This window comes from Mauremys mutica, chromosome 19, assembly GCF_020497125.1.
Source record: "Mauremys mutica isolate MM-2020 ecotype Southern chromosome 19, ASM2049712v1, whole genome shotgun sequence".
In the NCBI taxonomy this organism is placed as follows: Eukaryota; Metazoa; Chordata; order Testudines; family Geoemydidae; genus Mauremys; species Mauremys mutica.
This window is the reverse complement of record NC_059090.1, coordinates 14,673,650-14,695,869: the sequence shown is the minus strand read 5'-3', so window position 1 is coordinate 14,695,869 and position 22,220 is coordinate 14,673,650. Positions and strand designations below refer to the sequence as shown.

The window sequence follows — 22,220 nt, the reverse complement described above, 5'->3', positions numbered from 1 at the left end:
CGCCTCACCCCCATCCTGTCCCTGCCCCACCCTGCCTTTTCCCACCCCAGCCCCCTTCCCGCACCCATTCCACCCTCTTCCCCCAAGTCCCCGCCCTGCCTCTTCTCCGCCTCTTCCCGAGTGCACCGTGTCCCTGTTAGGCGGCAGGGGGGCGGGAAGCGCTGGGAGGGAGCGGGAGGAGGGGGACACGGCGTGCTCGGGGGTGGGAGAAGGAGGAAAGGAGGGGGGAGCTTGGCTGCCGGTGGGTGCAAAGCACCCGCTAATTTTTCCCCAGAGGGCAGAAGGGGGCAGGGGAGGGGGTCAGGGGGGCAGGCTCCAGGTGGTTCTTACCTCAAGCAGCTGCCGGAAGCAGCAGCATGTCTCCATCTCCTACACAGAGGGGCAGCCAGGCGGCTTAGCGTGCTGTTCCATCCACAGGCGCTTCCCCTGTGCTCCCAATGGCCAATGGGAGCTGTGGGGGCAGAACTTGGGGTGGGGGCAGCTTGTGGAGCCCCCTGGATGCCCCTATGCATAGGAGCCAGACATGCCGCTGCTTCCGGGAGCTACACAGAGCAGATCAAGCCCTGGACCCCGCTCCCTGGTGGGAGCTTGAGGGCCAGATTAAAACATCTGAAGGGCCGGATGCGGCCTCCGGGTCATAGTTTGCCCACCCCTGGACTAGGTGATCACAGTGGCCCCTTCTGACCTTAGACTTTATTACTCTATTATAATAGAGCTACTTGCAGTTACCGCTGGGAACTGAACTGTTTCCATTTATCATCATTTTATTCACCTACTCGCCCGCCATGCTGATAAAGCACAGTGCTGCTAGCTTTGTAACGCTATTTGGCATACCTACAGCACCTTCCATTACAGCCTCCCCGAGCTCTTCATAGCTATGAAGCCTCAGAACCCCAGTGAGGTAGGTAAATATTCTACAAATGGGGAAACTGCGGCACAAACGATTTGTTTGTTTGTTCGTTCGTTTTCCGTGCCTTGTCCAAAGTCACACAGGAAGTCTGTCGAAGAGCTAGGAATAGAATCCATGTCGCCTGAACCCTAGGCCCATGTCTTAGATGCAAAAACAACTTCTTTTTGCCATTTTATGCTCTAGACTTGCTGGGAATGGGTGACAGGGGATGGATCACTTGATGATTCCCTGTTCTGTTCATTCCCTCTGGGGCACCTGGCAGTGGCCACTGTCGGAAGACCGGATACTGGGCTAGATGGACCTTTGGTCTGACCCAGTATGGCCGTTCTTATGTTCTTATCCTGGATCATCCCAGCAGACAAATGGAGCGGTACAGTATCATCACTCATCCTGACCATGGCTCGGTTCCTCCATTAAGGGTCCTGTCCCACTATCTAGTCAGTCGTCAGCCTCTAGGTTAAACTGACCTAGTCTGTGTTCGCATTATTTTCTTTGCATCCTAGCATGCGTCTTCTACAGTGCCCCCGCCGTTGTAATCTTTTCACTTGTAGCCAATCCGGTATCCTGATTTCACATCCTACTCTCCTTCTAACCTCTTCATTGGTCTTAAATGATTCCACTTTCCACCTGCCATCTTTCAAAGAACTCATCTCTACTGCCTCCAGCCTTCTGAGGTCTGCTTCATTTAATGCGGGTGCTTCCAGACCGGAGAGTAATACTATTAAGTACACTGGTTTGATAACTTGTCACTTTGGGACCAAACGTAATGTTTTTATCCATCCATAATTTCATCAGTTTCTGGACAGCAGTTGTGTTAAGGCACATCTCTTTTTAACTTCATCCACCGGCACTGACCAAGCTTCCTACGTACACATGAGTTTCTACTTGGCTCTAGGATTTCACCACTGCTACATTTCAACTCTATCTATTGTCCCTTTTACAAGATCCAACCACTTTGTCTTCTTGGCATTCCTGGCAGCCTAAGTTGACTACACTGATCTTCCAAAGTAGTAAAGAATATCACCATTAATTCAAGTAAGTCTAGTACCAGGGGGTAGCCGTGTTAGTCTGTATCTACAAAAACAACTAGGAGCCCAGTGGCACTGTAAAGACTAACAGATTTATTTGGGCATAAGCTTTCGTGGGGAAAAAAGCCACTTCTTCAGATGCAACGGACACTCATTACAGACCACATGAGAAATATTCAGAGAAGCAAGACAAAAAACACAGCAGAGAAAGTCATTGGAAGGCATAAGCATACAAGGAAAGGCTGGATAAGCAACGAAGGAAGAACATTACAGGAAAAGCGTAAACAAGCCAAGACTGCTGGGAAAACAGAAGAAGTAAAAGCATTATGCAAAAGCAGCGAAGAAGTCAGATTTGTGAGTGCCCCTTTCCAATTCTGTTTCAGCAGGTCACAGTTCTGTTCCATTGCGATTCTTCATTTTCTGAGCCTTAATTGAGAAAACCACTTCAACATCTAATTAACTTAAACTTGTGCTTAAAATCCTATTGAATTCTATGGGACATAAGCAGCCATTTAAGTGCTTTGCTGAATTTGGGGACTTAATAAAAGATTTCACAAAATAAAGATCTTTCACCTACCTCCCTCATGCCCCCGCTGCACTCATTTCAGGGCAGCCCAAATTACTATTCTGCAAGAAAGCATTTCTCACAAAAGATCTGGGTGAAAAAATAAATAGAATTTACATCCAATGAAATTTGCAGGTTACTGTAGTCCTACCAAGGATCTGGTCCTGCCCTGCTTGGCATACATTCACCCAAGAAGAGCCTCATTTACATCTGCATGCATAATAGGGTAGTATAAAGATTTCAGGGCGTTGTCTGCCTGTGAACTTTCCCTTCCAAATTATCCAGATTCCCAGGGATAGAATCCAACTCTTTGCTGGACAAAACCAGCACCAGAACATTCCCAACCATTCCAAACACTATAAAGGCACTAGAAAACGTACTGCACGGGACAACCATGCCTGGCCAGAGGAAGATGCCCTCTAGGCCTTTTCCTGCAAGGTGGTATGTGCCTTCAGATCCATTTGAATCAATTTATATGAGGCAAGATTCATCCCTGATCAACCAAGCTGTACCAGGGCTGAGCTGGGCCCCGTCTGCCTCATCACAAAGTTCAAAACTACCTTTAAAAGAAAGGAGAACAGAACGTGCCATTATTATCTGATCACTACACAGGTGCACGGTTAAGTCTAGCTGGATTGAGAGGTATTTTTGCTGCTGTTCCAGTCATTCCAATGGAAGCCTCGTTCCTCGGATTTCACCGGCTGCATTAGACACACGCGCACAAGTGGAACGACGCCTTTGCTGAAGACAGAGAAGCCGGTTGGCCAAGTTATGCTAGCAAAGGGCTGGTCTAGAATGGGGAAATGAGTGGAGTTCAGAACCACGTAAGCATGGTCGGTCTAGGTCCCTGATCACTGTCTTGGTCTACAAGAGATGCTAAGTGGTGCTTAACCACGTGCGAGTTAAACCCCATTCATTTTCGGAGGCTAGGTCCCAGTTCGGCAAAGCACTAAAGAAGAGCTAGCCTGTAAGCACATGCTTAAGTCCATCCCTATTCAGCCAAGTTCTTAAGCATATGCTTAAGTCCCATTAACTTCAATGAGATCCAACATACATTATTCATATTAAGCACATGCCTAAATGCTTTACTTAATCTAGGCCCTGAATAAACGCTTCAGCTACAATTTCCAAATCTTGGTTGCCTAAAATTAGCCATCTCAATTCATAATTAGTCATCTAAGACACTGGCCTGAATTTCAGAAGTGCCGAGTCCCTACAATTCCTGTTGTCTTTAGTTTACCAAAGGAGGTTGTGGATTCTCCATCACTTGAGTCTTTAAATCAAGACTGGCTGTCTTCCTAAAAGATACGCTACAGTGCAGCGGCCGCTATTGTGTTCGATACAGTAACCGCTGGCTGAAATTCGATGGCCGGTGTCATACAGAAGGTCAGACTAGATGAGCATGAAGGTCCCGTCCAGCCTTAAAAATCTATCAACAAGTGCTCTACGGCTTTTTGTAAAAGTGCTCTGTAAACCTTAGCTAATCAGTCCCCCGGAGAGGCAAGTACCATTGCACAGATTATTAGACAGAAGCTAAAAGGTCAACTTTTCAAAAGCACAGAACTCCCATTTTCAAAAGTGCCTGATGAGCCTAAATCCCATTGGCTTTCAATGAGAAGTAGGCTCCCAAGTCAGATTTGAAAATGGGACTTCAGCTCTTAAGTGCTTAGGAACCCTAAGAAGCCAGTGGCAAAGCCGGGTTTAGTGCCTCCCTCCTTTCCTCTCTTGCTGTCTCAGATGCTCAGGGTTAGTGGAGGATTTCGTGTCCAATTTACATTTGTAAGAAATCCCCTGCCAGACACTGTTCTGCATGGAAAAGCTTCCACTACCTTTGTGTCCCAGGCAGAGCATGACCCTGTGTCCCGACCTGCCAAGCAGGCTGCACATGTGCACGTCATTCACCAGAGCAGCTGCCTCCATCAGCCGTTAGAACAACTGCCCTGGTGAAGAAGTCTAAGCCAGCAACACTGCCCTGTGGTTAGCGCTGCCTTTCCGCCCACTAAGGCAAGGGAGCAGCTCCTAAACCTGCTGATGCCACAACAAGGCAAGTCAACTCCGGCCCTAAAAACCCCACGTTGCTAAAGCAAATTACTAACAGAGTCTCCATGGGAAGGGCGCAGCCGAGCGGAGAGGCCCCTCACACCGGCTAGGTGGAGAAAGAATAGACAAGAGAGCTCTGGGAAATGGCCAAGCCATGTGCCTGAGTTCGATGGGGCTCCTGTGCTCATCCATCGCCACCCACTAATTTCACATCCTGCAAGCAGGACGTTTGTTTCGAGCCAGCCCCACGTGGTCCATGGCACCCGCTGCTTAACACTGTGCATCATTCTTCCGCTAGCATCATCCCACAAGGCTGACAAGAGCCAGAGGCGCCGCGGGGGCTCTGCCTCTTAAGAGCCGCCCCCCCAGGCACCTTAGATCAGCACCCCACGCCCGTCTGAGCTGCACACCCAGTCTCCCAGGAAATGAGGGCTGTTTTTGGGTTGATCACCTCCATGCATTGTTGTTCTCCACTTGTTTGAATGCGGGATGGCGGGGAAGGAGTCAGAGAAGCACAGCCGCTGCATCCTTTTCAATCTTGCAGTGCCCCAAATTGTGCATCCACACCGTGCCACGTTCTACACGCAGCAAGGACTGCACCCGGGTTAACTGAGAGCACAGCTAATGCTAGAGCGTGCACTATTGTATGGCACAGCAGACAGCAGCTCTACAGGCAAGAGTCCCCATGGCCCATTCCTTTGCCAGCGGAGTCAAGAAACCAACAGAGAGGCCAGTTTTGGGGGGTGGCTTTTGATACGTAGAAACTCGCATCCACTGGGAGCCAGAGCAAGTTCGATTCGTTCCACCCAAGCCAACAGGCACCACATGGCAACGACCTCCAGTTGCAATAACGGGGCTGGATACAAATTACCAGTCGCTTGGCCCAGCCACTTCCCTGCAGTGTTACCCCGTACAGGGAGGTGCCCGCTCCCAGAGGCAGCAGCCCCTGAAACGCTCCAGCACCACAGTGTCATGCACCCCACTACTCGGCAATCCCTTCTGCGGAGGCAGCGGAGCCTTCCCAGGAGAATCAACTCTCACAAGATGCCGTGACCCAAGGATATTTGCACAAGTGCTCCAGCAAAGCCTTTGGCACTGGACTTCCACCACAGCATCCACGTTACAAGCCTGGCACATTTGTTTGCCGACATTAACACTTTTCTCCCGCAGCTAACGGCGAAGAAGGAAGAGCCCCAGAGACAGTGTGGACACAGCAGCAGGTCATTGTGATTATGTTCCTGATACAACAGCAGAGCTGATTATCCACCCCCAGCTTAATGAAACGTGATTAGCTGAGCGGCAGACAAAACCAGGATGATGTCATACTCCAGGATGGCAGGCCCCAGCCGCCGGTGATTTGAAGTACAGGCCTCCCCCAGCTGTGACTTTCCTACAGAGAATTTCATATGCTTGGGCAGAAATTCCTCATTCAGCCTCAAAACACCTGAGTAAATGTCTGGTTATTTCAAAGCCAGAACAGTGCTGAGAAATGACGGACTCGGCCACTTGGCTGGTCCCGAAGCACAAGAAACTACCCCATGTTCCACCGATCCCAAGGCCGACCCCAGTGAGTCGGTCTCCGACGTGAGGAACCCGGACAAACCAGCAAACCGTTCTACGTTACCAGAGGGATTTCATCTTTCTGAGCGGTAGGTGGTGAGGGACCCAGTCTGGGGATGTTCATTCCCCTGGGAGCGCCACAGGATTGTTGTGTGTATTATCATAATGCCAAGGATCCCGACGCTAATAGAGCAGGACCCCACTATGCTAGGTGCTGTACAAAGACACAACAACAACAAAAAGACAGTCCCTGCCTCAAAGAGCTTACCAACATGGCTGCCACGTGGCTGCTGAGGAGCCCAGCCTATAGTGAAGAACTGGAGCAGGAGGTATCTGAATTACCGCCTCCATGAGCCAGTGTTCTGGCATTTCACAACTGCCATCCCACTGCAACACAAATGTCCCTAGGTGACAAAGGGCTGGTAGGTGTCTGGAGGGCATCTAGGTTGCCCACTCTGGGCCTCCACTGCCCAGGCCAAACTCAATCCCGCAGTGAGCTGGCCACACACGGCGCCAAACAGCGGCTGGGAGGGACAGGGAAGAAGGGCATTCAGGAGATGTCTTCACAAGAGACAGAGGTGCCCTCGCAAACAAATAGACCTGGAAGAGTAAGTGATTCCCCAGGAACCTTGTTGGGGGCGGTATACAAAGAGATAAGTGGACAGTACCAGAGAGAGAGGATTCCTCCTGCTATACATGAGAGACATTTCAGACTTGAGAGAGAAAGATAATCTAATTGAGACAGAAACAGACTGATTTTTCAAAGCCTCTGGCAGGCTAAGAAACAAACTCAATTTGCGTTAATCGGTTTCCTTTCTTCTCTTTAACTTTCCCGGCTGCCTATGCAGAAAGGGGCCAACCGCTGCTGCCGTGTCTCTCCCTTTGCCGTACCGTATCCAACGTGCTGCCCGGCCTCAGCCAGACAGGTGGGCCGGCCCAGTTGTCGGGTGCTAGCCTGAGATGCGCGGACTCAGTTTGATCGCTTGGCCTCGCTGTACCTCAGGGCACCGTCTGTAAAACGGGGAGGAGAGCACTACCTCGCAGGGGTGGTAAGAGAAACACACTGGAGACTTGGCGGTGCTCAGATACTACAGTAACGGGGAACAGAAAACAGATTAAGACAGACGGACATTGGGGCCGTCTATGGCTCCTGAGGGGCTGCACGGCCGGTCTCCTCCTGTACATGGGCTGCACATTGCAACATTTCCCACAGCAAGGCAGGCTGGAAGCAACTTCCACTACTGCTTCCTCCTGCCTTTGGTGTTTGTACATCTAGCCCCTTCAGAGGCTGGTGAACTATTACTACATCTCCCTGCTCAGATGCTGATTAGCCAAGCCCATCAAAGTCCCTCCAGCCACTGCTGTTTCCTTTTTCTGATCTCGCCTCCAACTGTCAACATCTTTTCCCAGCGACAAGTGCAACACTCCAGAGAAGGCAGCGTTGGAGTCACATGGGGAGTGGCCGTGGTCTTCCTGCTCTGCGTAGGCAGCCAGACTTTCACTGCAAACTGCTGCCCGTTATCTTCCCCCAGGTCTCTCTCACGATTATTGAGCATCGTTATTGCTCCCTTTGATAGATCTGTTTCAGACGGCTGATGGTTTGTATAACCGAAGTGGCTAGAGGGCCCACCCAAGACCAAGGCCCCACTGTACTAGGTGACGTACAGACCCACAGAGAGATGGACTGTGAGATCTTTGGGGCAGGGGCTAAGTGGACAAGGCAAACGATGGGAGAAAAAAAGTCTTATCTCAATGTTACAGATAAGGAAAACTAGGTCACAGAGTCAATAAGGGACTCGCCTGAAGTCTCACAGGGCATCTGGGGCAGAGACAAGACTTCAAACTAGATCTCCCACGTTCCAGCCCAGGGGCTCAGTCACAAGATTTCCCCCAGAGGCACTAGAGGAGCACACGCTATGCAATCCCAAAGCATCGTTGCTGGAACACAGAGTTCCAATGGATTCCCTGCCAAGCGTCTTGTTGAAAATCTGTGCTCACAATAATCTGTTCCTCTGATTTATGTACTTGTTCTGCAAATTAATCCAGGGATAGCTGGGTGTGGGTGAGAGAGAGACTGAAGATGGGTCTGCATTTTAAATCTCAATCTCTCTCTCTCTCTCTCTCTCACATACACAAGATTTTAATCCCTCCATCTAATTACAATGTAAAGTATCGTTTAAGAAATCTTAAATATAGTTAAGAAGGAAGCAACTTCTTGACAGTCTGATGATAACGGCAGGACTTCACGAATGCAACTCACTCCTTCATAAATTTAGGAAATGAATGTGTGTGTATTATTTTACACATATTTATCTAAAATCTGAATGTGATTTGTACGTGCATACACGTATTTAGTGGATACCTGTAACGCTATTAAGGTGTTATCATTAAGCAGCACACAAATAATTGGAGTGACCTGAGAGGGCATTGCTAGCGACATTCACAGAGCTAACCTGAAACAGAAATATCCCCAAAGAGGATGAATTCCGCTCTCTGTTACAGCAGTGTAAACCCAAGGTAACGCCACTATAATACTACCAGGGTAACTCTGTATTAGCTCCACTGGTCTGAGAGCATAAACCTAATTTAACACAGCCTAAAAGTGAGTGGGGTGAAAAAATCAAAGCAGCTGAACAGGATATTTTAAAATCATGTGGTTTTAGGGCCACCCTCATGATTTTCAGAGGTCTGACTCATGAGTTTGAACCGTTTGGTTGGCATTACTGGACAGCTATTAGGAGCCATGGCTCAAGACTTACGTGCATCCATGTAATCAGATGCACAAAGCAGAGTGGCTGCATTGGGAAATCAACTCTGCATCCCCACAATTGGCTTCCATACCGGTTTGCAAAACCACAGCCCTAAAGCAGAGCAAAGAAAGCATCAGAGGCCTAGTCCAGTCACTGCTCACTTCCCCCAGATCCATCAGTGCTTGGCACACGGCGATCGGAAGTGAACGCTTATGATTTTTATCGTGAGTAAGGAGACTGGGTACATCAAGTTTGCCCTGCAGGGTTCCTGCAGAAATGGCATTTTATCCCTGTCTCCTGGCCCGTCCTTAGGCTCCCTTTTTCATGCCCTGCGATAGCCTTCACCGAAGGGAGAATTTGCGAGTAAATGCAGTCACTGCCAGAAGATGCATTTGATTGACACGGTGCAGCAAGATTGAAAGAGACTTGAAAATGGTTTGCAGGAGAGGATTTTTACTTATTTATTTTCTTAGCACCTTTGGAGGATGGCAGCTGATGGGCAAGAGATGAAAGCAGCACTAGCAAAGGGTTTCCCCTCTCTCTCCTTTTTGATTTCTTACTCTCCGTAGTTCATGGAGTTAGTCTTACCAGAGATCTGCTTTACAGCTGTTTGAACAGAAAAGGAAATGGCTTGTTGGCAGTCCAATCCTTGCTTCAGTGCACAAGGCTTTAGCAAGTCACCGGTAGCCCACTAGACTCCTGCTTCTTACCCCGGGGGGAAAAGGAACGAGAATGGAAAGTAAACAGCCCCCCACCAACGACGGAGAGGACGGGGCAGACGAGAGTGGACACAGGAAGCAGAACACTGAAGCTTTGCACTTTCAGCAGCCCATCGGAATAACATGGAGCGAAGCAGAGCCACAGTTAGTCATGACGGTAGCACCTGCTGCAGGCACCAAGCAAGATCAGGGATCCTTTGTGCTAGGTGCTGTACAAATACATAGGGTACGTCTACACTTGCTTTGGTGGAGCTAGCTTGCTAAAAGTAGCCGCCGCATCATAAACTGTACAATCCTGCCCGGGACTCTGGGTATGTCCTCGGGCAGTTAACTTATCCTGCCACCCTCACAGCCACTGCTACACAGCTATTTTTAGCATGCTACCTTCAGCAAAGCTAACTCGGGTTTCTGCAATCATGCCTCCCCATTGCTGTGCAGCCAACCCAGCGCGGGACGCAGTCCCTGCCCTGAAGCATTTACAACAGAAAGGGGAGATTTTTCAGAGACACACATGGCATATTGGCACCAAATCCCCACCAAAACCCAATGGGAGTTAGGTGCCTACCTGTTCTTTGTGGCTTTGAAATTCTCCCCCTAAACAAATCAAGGCCGGCAAAGCATGGAACAGGGAAATATTGTCACCCCTATTTTACAGGCAGGGAACTGAGGGAGAGACAGAGTAAGTGACTTGCACGTGGCAGAGTGAGGAACTGAACACAGATCTGTTTTCCAGCCCAGTGCTTCAACCACAACAGCATCTCCCGCTCACAAACACTGCAAAACGGGCAGCCTTCCACGTGCCATTCCAGACTTGATATCCCCTTCTCGTACCTCCTCTTAGCATTCGGGCCCAATCACCACTGGCATAAGCAGGTGCACATTTGCTGAGGTCAAAGGAGCTGCACCTGTATTCACTTGTCGAGGCTCCTTTTTAAGATCCTTGCAACAAAAAAGCCAAACAGGAGGGAACATGACAAAGATGAACCACAGAAGGAATCAATTTGTCTCATTAACACAAGCTCTGTCCTTCCGTGGTGCACTTATGTATCTGATTAAAAGCTAAGTTTGTAATTTGAAATAGGAAAAAAGCCCAGACTAATACGGTGTAATTGGTAGAACACAATGTACCATTCCAGCTGTGGTCACAATACCTGGAATAAACACCAGGGCAATGCTGAAAGCTGCAAATGCCTCTCAAAAGCCATCAAGTGCAACCCAGTGTTCAGGGGAAAAATGATCTAAAGAGCAGCTATTTCTCCAATTCAACAGGCAGACAGTGTGTAATTCTCCTTCTAGAGCCTGACACCTCAATAAGGGCCAATGTAATAATGTATCGATTTCGTCTGCAATATTATACGATAAAATAGTGATGCTGCCGGAACCTAAAGAATGGAATTGCTGAGGTCTTTTGAAAGCATCTTCATTTAAACCAAAACAACCTGAGAATCGTGGGGCACCAATTGAGACAATAACGGACCAGACCCTTAGGTGCTATAAACCGAATTCCATGGAGCGGCCCCGACTGAGGAGCTGACCCAGGCTCAATTTTTCAACTGCCCTGCTGGAACCCGCCACAGACCTTGACTTGAAGTTGGTGTGTTCTGGGTGGGGATTTTCTTGCACAATCAGATGTTTTTATTTCCAGCCTTACGATTCAACCATGGCTCCAGCTCACCAACCCAGTAGAGTGCAGTACAACGTACCCACATTAGCTGCCACCAGCCACAACTTACCAAGGATCCTGGGGAGGACTGTAGGTGGGCTCTTCAAAAGCACCTGTGTGGCTTAGAAGCAGGAGTTCCGCTGACAGTCCATGTACCCCGTGCTCCTAAGTCACTGAGGGTGTGTCTGCACTGTAGCTAGGAGCGTGCCTTCCAGCCTGGGCACTCAGACGTGCTCGCTCCGTGCAAGCTAGTGCACTAAAAATAACCGTGTGAATGTTGTGGCACAGGCACCAGCAGCTTGGACTAGCCACCTGAGTATGGACCCAGTGCGGCAGGGCTGGTCCTTGGGAAGCAGCGTTCACACTGCTATATTTAGCACACTAGCTCGAGCAGAGCTAGATTGTGTCTGTCTTCCGGACTAGGGTGACCAGATGTCCCGATTTTATTGGGACTATCCCGATTTTGGGGTCTTTTTCTTATATAGGCTCCTATTACCCCCCACTCCCTGTCCCGATTTTTCACATTTGCTGTCTGGTCACCCTACCCCGGACTAGGAAACATGCCAGCAGCTTCGGTGTAGACATATCCTTGGTCTCTTTCGAAAACCCTCACCCCTAACCACGTACAATTCAGCAAAGGGATGACTAAAGCCCCGAGCCTGCAAACTGCTCTGTGCAGGACTTCAATAAGGGTTCTACCCACACAGAGTAACTTCCAGGATGGGGAAAGGAGGATGCTAAAGGGGGGCGGGGGGGAGAGTCCGTGAACACAGCCCCAGTTCAGCAAGCCATTCCTTTTCAGCAAAGCACTTAAACACATGCTTAACTTTAAGCACATGCTTATGTCTCATTGACTTTCCATGAGCTTCAAGCACATGTTTAGCGCCTTTGCTGAATTGGGGCCTACGTGATGAGCGCAAGCACCAGAGACGGGGGAATCTCCTGAGCAGAACTGTGCCTTCCTGCAGTGCTCCCAGCCCCTCCTCCAGGGAGTTAATAGCCCCACTACCTCCCCTTTTCACAGCAGCTTCCCACGCTTCCCTCTGTGAGGATGTCAGAAAGGCCAGATCAGTTGCCCATGATTTCAAGCCCAGTCCAAGTGGATTTTCCCCTCCTCCATGCTTTCAGGAACAGTTTTAGTAACTGGATCTTTCAAACAATAAGCTCATGTTCAGCTTCCAAACAATGCAAGCCAGGGAGCAGCTCCAGCTGAAGGCATTAATCTCATTTACACGGAGGCCCTGGCACTGCAGAGGGGACGTAAAGTGGGTTTCAGTGTCATTTCCACTCATTTTAATGCAAGGCTCCTTTACACTAGGAAAGGCGAAAAGGGGCTTGTGTGTAAAACAAGGAATTTCCTAATGGGGATATTGATAAGATCATTGGGCTTTTTTAAAAAGCAATTAGCACAAAAATCTATCATCCTTTGCAGCTGAAAGCACTACAAAAAAAGCCATTCAATTTGAACACACGCCATATCCCAGAGCCCTATGTGAAATTAACAGGAAAAATTCTATTTACCCGTCTGATTAAAGGGTTCCATTCAATTCAATGGCTCAGAAAAGGTCTACTCCCTCCCAGAGCTTTGGCAGATTGGCAGGCAGGCAAAGTTAGGCAATAGCATCAAATTTCTGTTTAATCCCTTTCCTGGAAGAATGCCTGGGCAATATAACAAACCGTCAGCAGGTTCAAAGCTCCCTGCTTTCTATTGTATCTTGTTTTTTAAATTAAATCATAAAAGGAGTCAGAATTTGAAACCATAAACAGCAGTTGTATGGTTTACACATTCCCCCACTCTGAACACCGTTTTGCTTCCTGTTCTGTAGCCGGACAAGGGAATTACTTCTCTTGGCAACTAATTCTCTATCCCTAAACACCAGCCACAAAGCTGCTTCTCAGAAGAACCAAGCAGGATCCCAGCATGCCCAAAACCAGACAGATACACGCACATGTTATGGAAATTGAGCGATCGAGAGAGATTTGCCCAGGTGCTGAGCTGAGCAAGGAAGCACCCGATTAAGAGCAGTAAATGGAAAGAAATCAAGACACACAGATGAGCATTCACAAGAAAGCAGAGCTACCTTAGAATTTGTTAAGTATCAGAGGGGTAGCCGTGTTAGTCTGGTTCTGTAAAAGCAGCAAAGAATCCTGTGGCACCTTATAGACTAACACCTTATAGAATTTGTTATCTATCCAGCACCATGGGAACTGCAGGCACCTATAGATATGAAAACAGTAAGGACAGGGAAGTTTAAAGATGCTGTTCCTGGGAGATGTACGCACATGCTTCAAAACAAAGGAGTCCGGTGGCATTTTAAAGACTAACAGATTTATTTGGGCATAAGCTTTCCTGGGTAAAAAACCCCACTTCTTCAGATGCATGGAGTGAAAATTACAGATGCAGGCATTATGAAGAGACACATGAAGAGAAGGGAGTTACCTCACAATGGAGAATCAGTGTTGACAAGGCCAATTCGATCAGGGTGGATGTGATCCACTCCCAATAATTGATGAGGAGGTGTCAATTCCAGGAGAGGGAAAGTTGCTTTTGTAGTGAGCCAGCCACTCCCAGTCCCTATTCAAGCCCAAATTAATGGTGTTAAATATGCAAATGAATTTTAGTTCTGCAGTTTCTCTTTGAAGTCTGTTTCTGAAGTTTTTTGGTTGAAGGATGGCTACTTTTAAATCTGTTATAGAACGTCCAGGAAGACTGAAGTGTTCTCCTACTGGCTTTTGTATGTTACCATTCCTGATGTCCGATTTGTGTCCATTTATTCTTTTATGTAGAGACTGTCCGGTTTGGTCAATGTACATGGCAGAGGGGCATTGCTGGCACATGATGGCATATATCACATTAGTAGATGTGCAGGTGAATGAGCCCCTAATGGTGTGGCTGATGTGGTGTGTAGTTGCTGGCTGCCTACTCCGTCCCCATATCTACTCTAGCGACACCATCAGAGGACCCAACCACATCAGCCACACCATCAGGGGTTCATTCACCTGCACATCTAATTTGGGCTTGAATAGGGACTGGGAGTGGCTGGCTCACTACAAAAGCAACTTTCCCTCTCCTGGAATTGACTCCACCTCCTCAATTACTGGGATTGGACTACATCCACCCTGATTGAATTGGCCCTGTCTACACTGGTTCTCCACTTGTGAGGTAACTGCCTTCTCTTCATGTGTCATTGTATAATGCCTGCAGCTGTAATTCTCACTCCATGCATCTGAAGAAGTGGGGGTTTTTACCCACAAAAGCTTATGCCCAAATAAATCTGTTAGTCTTTAAGGTGCCTCCGGACTCCTCGTTGTTTTTGTGCATACAGACTAACACGGTTACCCCCTGATACTTGGCACATGCTTAACTTCACTGATTCGACTTCAATGATGTGTGAAGTTCTGCCCATGAGTAAGGCTTTGTCTACATTACCACGTTTGTCAGTAAAACTTTTGTCAGTCAGGGGTGTGAAAAAAAAAACACACACATCCCTGACTGACAAAAGTGGTGACGTGGACCGTGCTACGTAGCCTGCGGACACAGCTAACGCTGCTCACTGGGGGTGGTTTAATTAGGCCGGCAGGAGAGCGCACTCCCACCGGCAAAGAGCGGCTACACGGGAGACCTTAGAACAGCCTAGCCTAAGTCCATACAGGATCAGGGCCTAAGTTTGGTCATGACACAGTCATTTTGCCAGGGAGAACAAAACCAAGCGTGCGTGTGCGCACAAACACTGCCTTGCACCTTCACTGGCCATTTCCCCTGTGCCAACAAGAACTGGCGGGAAACTGTGTAGCCATCCAGGGAGAATTTTCAAGATTTCAAAATGGTTTTTCCTCTCCCAAATCAGGGAGAATTTCAAAAAAAATTGCAAACCGAAAATATGGAAGGGAAGAGGGAGACTTTGGCTCAATAATCAAAGTGGTTTTTTTCGATAAATGTTTCATTTTGATCTTGTCAAAGAAAGTTTTTGTTTGATCTTAAATGAATTTAAAGTTCAAAATTAAAAGTCATTTCGAACCAAATTTCGTATGTAAAAAACAAAACAAAAAAACAACCCAACATTTCTTCAGAAATGGGAAATGTATTGAAACAGACCTTTCCCGGCAAGCAGCTCTGGTTTCGACACCCTGGCATGTCACGATAAACCATTTCACTGAAAACTTCCCCAGACAGCTCCAGTGCCGGGTGACTGCAGGGGAGATGCTATGGCTGGAGACAGTGGCGGGGGGAATGCTGTTCTGATTGCATTTCAGACCTACTGTGCACAGATGCAAGACAGTGCAAGATCAGGCCCGAAGTGTTCCACTCTTCTCCAATACTATGCTGCATTGCCAACCTCAAGCACCCAGAGATCATGAGTCAGCCCCACACAAATCAGGAGGTTGGCTTAAAACTCATAAGTTTCTTTAAAACAGTAAATTGGGCAGGTGGTTATTTACCTTCTGGCTTTTGAGCCACTGAGGTGCACTCAGGTCCCATTTTCGAGCTTTTCTTACCATCTAGGAGGGTTAGAAACTTTCTGGGTGAAGGAAAGCTGAGAGTCGCACATTCACCTGACTCCTCAAGCTGGGCTTTAAGGAAAACACCAAATATTGCAGGTTTGCCAAGTTGGCAACACTGTCCTGCATGGCGCTTTGCAAACACGAAGCGATAATGAATGTAAGCGCTCTTCAGGCTCCTGCTAGGCTGAAGAAGAGAGTGTAAGTGACTTGTCTAAGGCCACAGATAGAGACGTGCAGCTGTCACAACCTGAAGCTCTCCTAGTTTCCGATGCTCAGACCACCACTTCCCCATTCTCCAATCACATATACTCCCCCTGCACCCACATGTCCTGTCTGAACAGAGACTTCACTGTCAACCCTCCTAACATTCACCTTCTGCATTTGCGAAAACCACCAGCTGGTATTCGGGGGCTTGAAGAGGTTTTTCTATTAACTCTGCTAATGAAACGACTTAACAGCAACTTTATTATAGAGGAAGGTAATTCCATTTCGAAACCCCAACAATCATTCTCAGGATCACATGCCCCTCAGCTACAGACCGAACTTTGCAAACCTTTAGGAATTAAATAAGTAGAGATCTCCCTGATTTTCACACACACACACACACACACACACACACACACACACACACACACACACACACACTTCAGTGACCTCCACACAGCAATCTCCAGCCTAGAAATACTTCTGCCCACATGTAAATGGGTGTCACTTCCACAGGCCAGCGAGGGCATGCACACCTGTGGGTTCTATGCTGTTGTTTGACCATAGAAAACTAAACAGACAAAGGGGAGGGGGAAAGGGAGAGGGATGGGGGGGAGAACAAGGGTGGTGCTGTGTGTTTTTTATTGAAACAGTTGTTCTGACTTTAAATTATCCAAACCGCTTAAAAGTGGCCCTTCAGTGACACTGCATCAGCCTTGGGCAGATGGAGATGGGTCTCGTTTAAGGACCCTGCTCTGAAGACGGTTACTAAATACAAGCATTCATTGCCTTCATTCCAACATCACTGCACTCCTAGAGCATGTCCCATCCAGAGAGCTTTAAGGAACTCATCCTCACAGCATCCCGCAGGCAGGGAAGTAATATTACCCCCCGTCACCTGTTTCACAGCTGGGAAAGCGAAGCACACGGGTGCAAAGGGACTCGCCCAAAGTCACACAAGTATGTGGCAGAGCTGGGAATTAAAGCCAGGTTTCCTTAGTCCCTGTCTTAGCCTTTAACCACACTAGCATCCTTCCTTTTTCATTGTACCGTCCTCAGCCGTAACACAAGGACCTTGCATCAGCCCTTTCTTTACTCAGAGGGGATTTGTTTGTTTAAATCCACTGGCTTATATTTCACAAAGCTCCTCCCCTCCCCTCCAGAGTCCCTTCAAACCGGGGCTTTATTCCAATGGCGTTCGCTCAAGTCATTTTAGGAACTAGAACTGTGGGTGTACGGGAGGCATTGCCATTCGACACAGGATATTACAACAGCAGAGTGCACTGGGGCACTACGCTGTTTTCTTTTAAATGCCACTGATAAGTGGCCACCGGTTTGGTTGCAGCACAGCCAGGTCAACCACAATGGAAACAGGATGCCCTTATACGACAAGCCCTACAGAACTTTAGAGTAATGGCATCGAGCCCTGTGAGAACACGACTCTAACCCTATGGCCTACAGTAATTACTCTAGACTACTGGAGTATTTTTCTTTGAACTAAGGGTGAGCCGAAGGCATTATCCCTGACCAAGTCTTGGGATTCAAGCACCAAATTGGCAGTCAGCAGAGGTGGGTTTGGTTCCTGACTCTGCCACACGCTCACAGTAGGACCTTGGCCAAGTCCCTTTGCCTCAGTTTCCCCATCTGCAAAATAGAAAGAATGATTTATACCCATTTCATTGAAGTTTGCAAAATGCTGCAAGACCTGCAGGTAGACAGCTCTCTAGAAGGACAGCACATTGTTGCTCAAGAACTCTATCTTCAGGAAGTGAATGGGATACGGTCACATTTTAAACCATGAAGAATGTGTTCTCCCTCATATTCCTAAATGGCTGATCCATTCCTCCCCCTCCTCCATTTCCTTTTTTGTGACAACTTTCCAAAAGGAAAAAACACCTGACAGATCTCCAACCTCCCCTTCTACCAGGGGAGAGGGGGAGGGAAGAGAGAGAGAGAGAGAGAAATGCTGAAACATCAGAAAGTAATTAATTACCAGCCAGGCCCATGAGTAGGCTTAGTATAAACATCCCTGGAGAGGAGAACTAGTGCTACTCAAGCTGGAAATCCCATGCCCGGCTAGGGTGACCAGATGTCCCTATTTTATAGGGATGGTCCCAATATTTGGAGCTTTTTCTTCTACAGGCGCCTATTACCCCCTGATTTTTCACACTTGCTGTCTGGTCAACCTACCCCCAGCTTCACGTGCAGCTGTAACCAAAGGGAATTAGGCACCTAAATCCCATTAAACTTCCTTTGAAAAGCCCAGCCAGAAATCTTACCTGCTTGGGGTAGACACTGACAGTCCCTGCATGACAGTAAGATTTGCCCTAAGTCTCCCAGTCAACATAACCCACCCTTCCACCCTTTGTCATGCATGTGCATTTTGGCTGCTGTCCTCCACCCCAGAAGTGGCTACATTTCAGTGGTGTTGGTGTGTAAAGCCCTTGGGGACCCATTAGGCCCTGTATTCCGTGGGATATTATCGATCTGAAGCCAGGGGAAATACGCTGTGTTTAAAATACACTGTCACTTCCCAGTTCCAGCCCAGCTCAGACTCCCCTGCGCAGACACCATCTGGCTGGAGACTTCAAAGGAGCAGCAGCCGCCACTTCCACACCGAAGAGGTCGAATTCTGAAGGCAGTTCCCACAGGCGACGGCACCCGCTTGTCAAAACAGCCGGCACACACCCACGCACTGAAGGGAGAGGGAGCCTCGGTCTCGGGAAGGTATTTCCTTTTGAAACAACCCCACAAAAATCCCCCAAAGGCCAGCCTGCCCCTGAAGCCTATTACACTAGCATAGGTTATGCTGACATGCAGCTTTGCATTGGCAACTCCACAGGTCTGGGCACACATGCCTTCCCTAGGCACGGAGGCCACCGCCCAGTCACGCTCAGGCTACAGCAACGTGCACACTTTTAGGATGATCACAGCGTCCTCAACCATGCCGGCTGGGCACCCTCATCTGCTGCTGTTCCTCCCATGAGGAGCCCTGTCAGTATCACGGGTAGTCAATGGTAGCAGACATAGATCCGTGCCGGGCAGTTAGCCAACCAGATGAAGAAAGGAATCTCACTAATCCTTCCCAGCCAGCCAGCTATAATCCACCTGGATCAGCCACCGCCATGTGTGACCCTCACCTCCCCCTCTTGTTCCCCCACACACAGCTTAAAAAAAAAAAAGGATAGATTTATACAGTAGCCGCAGGCTCAGTTTTCTAAGTTCATTCACTCAGACACCACTAAGGCACGATGGGCCCATCTCCCTGCTCAGGCCCACCGAGGAACAGGAACAGCAGGAAGTTCGACACGCTGAGACAAGGAAGAGGCAGAAGAGCAGGAGCACAGAGAGATACAAGCGAGAGCAGATCTTCAGAAGGTGGAAAGAGAGATTAAAGGGCCACCAGCTCCGCATGATGGCTGACACACCACTGTCAGATGTGGCCTCGTTAACATTCGTTTGCTGGCAAACTTTCCCAGTGTTCTAAGGGTTTAAAAAAAAAAAAGCTGGGGGGGAAGCTTCTGATGGTTGTGCCATTTCCAATGCACCACAGGAAGCCAATTCCTGGTCTCAAACTCACAGCACTGACCTTGGGTGTAAGTCATCCTGCCCACTTTCTTCCCCACAGCCCCATTGTGCACCCAGAGCAGATGTCTGGCCTCAGCCAGCCTTCCCCATTCATCTGTAGGAGGTTCTTGCATGTCCCCGTCGGCACTGAAGAGCACACACTCTTTAACCGATGACGACGTTTGAGCAGTGCCCTCTTGAAGACGCACACCGGGCCCGCAGGGAGATGCGGCCCCGACAGTCTCTGACCCTGCCTGTTGCTTTTCCCTGTCCGCACAGAAAGACGGGCAGCTCTCGCGTGGCAGACAGGATGCTGCATATGAAAAGTCACACTTGGGCCACCCTGACAGGCCAAACGCAGGCCACAGAGCTTGGTAGCGTGCCCATAGCCCCTCTCCATTTAGCACCAAGCTGCAGCCCGTGCAGACTGCGGTTGCTGGTGTGCAGCGTTCCAAGATCAGGATGCAGCAGGACAGGATCACGCCAGTAGCTGATCCCAGGGCACACCCGTTGGGTCAATTTTATGCAAATTAGCTGCAGGCTTCGGGCATCTAGCAAACTGCCAGAGGGGACCCCAATCCAGTCAAGCATTTGAGCACTTTCAGTTGCTTAAAGCCTACGTATTGAAATGCTCTGGTGAATAGGAACACCTACCGATTCAGCCAGAGATCCCTATTCCGCAAAGCAGTGAAGCCTTTTCATTAACTTTAGTCACATGCTTCAATGCCATTGAAGACAACGAGATTGATGCACGTGGTTAAGGGCTGTGTCAAATCGGTGAAGTTTACAGGCAGAGGCTCTAACGTTATCACAGCGACTTTGTCATTGTAAAATGCATGTTGTGTAACAATAGTTTGCACCTGGCTATGATGTCACTTGCCGCTGGACAACGCAAGTTGCATGACTCACTGTGATTTACTTCTGCTCCTTGTACATCAGTATCCGGGAGTACCTCGCATTGGAACCGCAGTGCACTTCGGGAAATCCATTGTCTCAGAGCCACTCCTAAACACAGGCGCCGACTCTGTGGGTGCTCCGGGCTGGGGAAAAATTGGTGGGGGCTCGGAACCCACCGGCAGCCAAGCTCCCCACCCCAGCTCGCCTCACCTCACCTCACTTCCTCCCCTGAGCGCTCTGCATCCCGCTGTTTCGTGGCGTAACAAGCTGTGGGAGGGATGGGGGAGGAGCGGGAACGTGGCGTGCTCAGGGGACAAGGTGGGGCCGGGGCGGGGATTTGGCGAAGGAGTCCAATAGGGGCAGGGAGGGGGAGGAGCTGGGGCAGGGACTTTGGGGAAGGAGTTGGAATGGGGGCGGGGCCAGGGTGGAGTCGGGGCGGGGCCAGCAGTCGAGCACCCACCGACGCCAGGAGAAGTCAGCGCCTATGCTCCTAAATACATGTGATTGATTTGATGCACGTAAATAAAACGTAAAGTACTTCTTGCGTGACCAGGTTACCTCAACCTACAAAGCTCCATTAAGTACACAGAGTAACCGTGAGGGTTTAAATTGCACATTTACAGTGACTGCTCCCGAACAACTTTTCAGACATACCACCACCATCTAGTTTGGAATGTAATGGGATTCTGTCCAGCAAATGTGTTATTTGCAGCTCATAAGAACGTGCACTTACATACAGCCGTTTTCATCTCCTCCCCTCAAAGCACTTTTCAAACATAATGAATTAAGCTTCCTAAGAACTCTGTGAAAGTTATATAAACCGGGGCCAAGAGATGAGCAATTCACCCAAGGCCAGATAGTCAGTCAGTGGCAAAGCTGACACTAGAGAACTCAGGAGTTCTAACCACTAGATCCTTCTCTCTCACACACAAACATCTTTCCAAACCAAAGCGCTCATGCCAGTTCCAATGCTGCAAGGAATAAGATCCAACCTTTAAGGGTAAGATTGTGTCTTCCTCAGGTCTCAAACAACTGTCACGGAAAAGAAACGGACAGCCCAGAATCCCCTGACAATTGAAAAGTGACCAACCAAATAGTAAACTGCTACTTAAGAACAGTAGAGAGCCAATACACCTCTTTCTCTTGAAAGGAGTTCCATTGCTTCTGAAAGATGGTCACCTCAACACTATCACAACACACTGCTCTCATTGTATCTCAAGCTGGGTGGACAGACATCAAGTTTGGGGGAATTTTTTGGGGAAGGGAAGGAAATCTGATTTTTGTAGTTTATTTCAATTATAACAGTCATTTAAATTATAAGTTTTTCTTTTTTAAAATAAACCTGTTTAAAATTAAATCTGAATTTAATACAAAATATATGAAGGCCTAAAAACTTAGTGTGCTCTCTTAAAACATTTACATAAAAATAAATATGCTGAATCCATGGGTCTCTATCAAAACCACTGAGTTAGAATTAAAGTCTGCTCTTCTATATGAAGAAAGAGTCAGGGGGAAAACCATCTAAGTGTTGAAGTCAAACTCTAGAAATATGGCACAATAGATCAGTCTAAATAAACTTAGACGCAGGGCTTTGGAGCTGTGCTCCGGCTCCGCTTCAGCTCCAGGCAAAAACCTGCAACTCCACTGCTCCGGAGCTGCTCCGGGCTCCAGCTCCGGGCTCCGCTCCAAAGCCCTGCTTAGACGGTCTCATTTTCAAGAGACAGGTGTGTAGGAATTTACGCTCTAGGCACTTTCATTTAATCATATTTGAAAATTTTCCAAGTCTGACCTGAAATAATCAGTTTAATTCCCTG

The 22,220-nt window shown here is 48.4% G+C and overlaps 1 protein-coding gene and 1 long non-coding RNA gene across 3 annotated transcripts in view; one reads left to right on the top strand and one right to left on the bottom strand.

Moving 5' to 3' along the window:
* The window catches only part of LOC123353022, a 50,051-nt gene that overhangs the window by 14,101 nt on the left and 13,730 nt on the right, over positions 1 to 22,220 (top strand). Inside the window, exons 2-3 of one of the 2 annotated variants that reach the window (XR_006574352.1) lie at positions 18,480 to 18,669; positions 18,785 to 19,095. This is a non-coding gene — a long non-coding RNA (uncharacterized LOC123353022). Of the gene's footprint in view, positions 1 to 18,479; positions 18,670 to 18,784; positions 19,096 to 22,220 lie in introns of those variants that run through there. The other variant, XR_006574351.1, reaches the window with a different exon arrangement.
* LRRC75A (leucine rich repeat containing 75A) overlaps positions 1 to 22,220 on the bottom strand; it is a 187,760-nt gene that overhangs the window by 157,895 nt on the left and 7,645 nt on the right. The window lies entirely within an intron of this gene.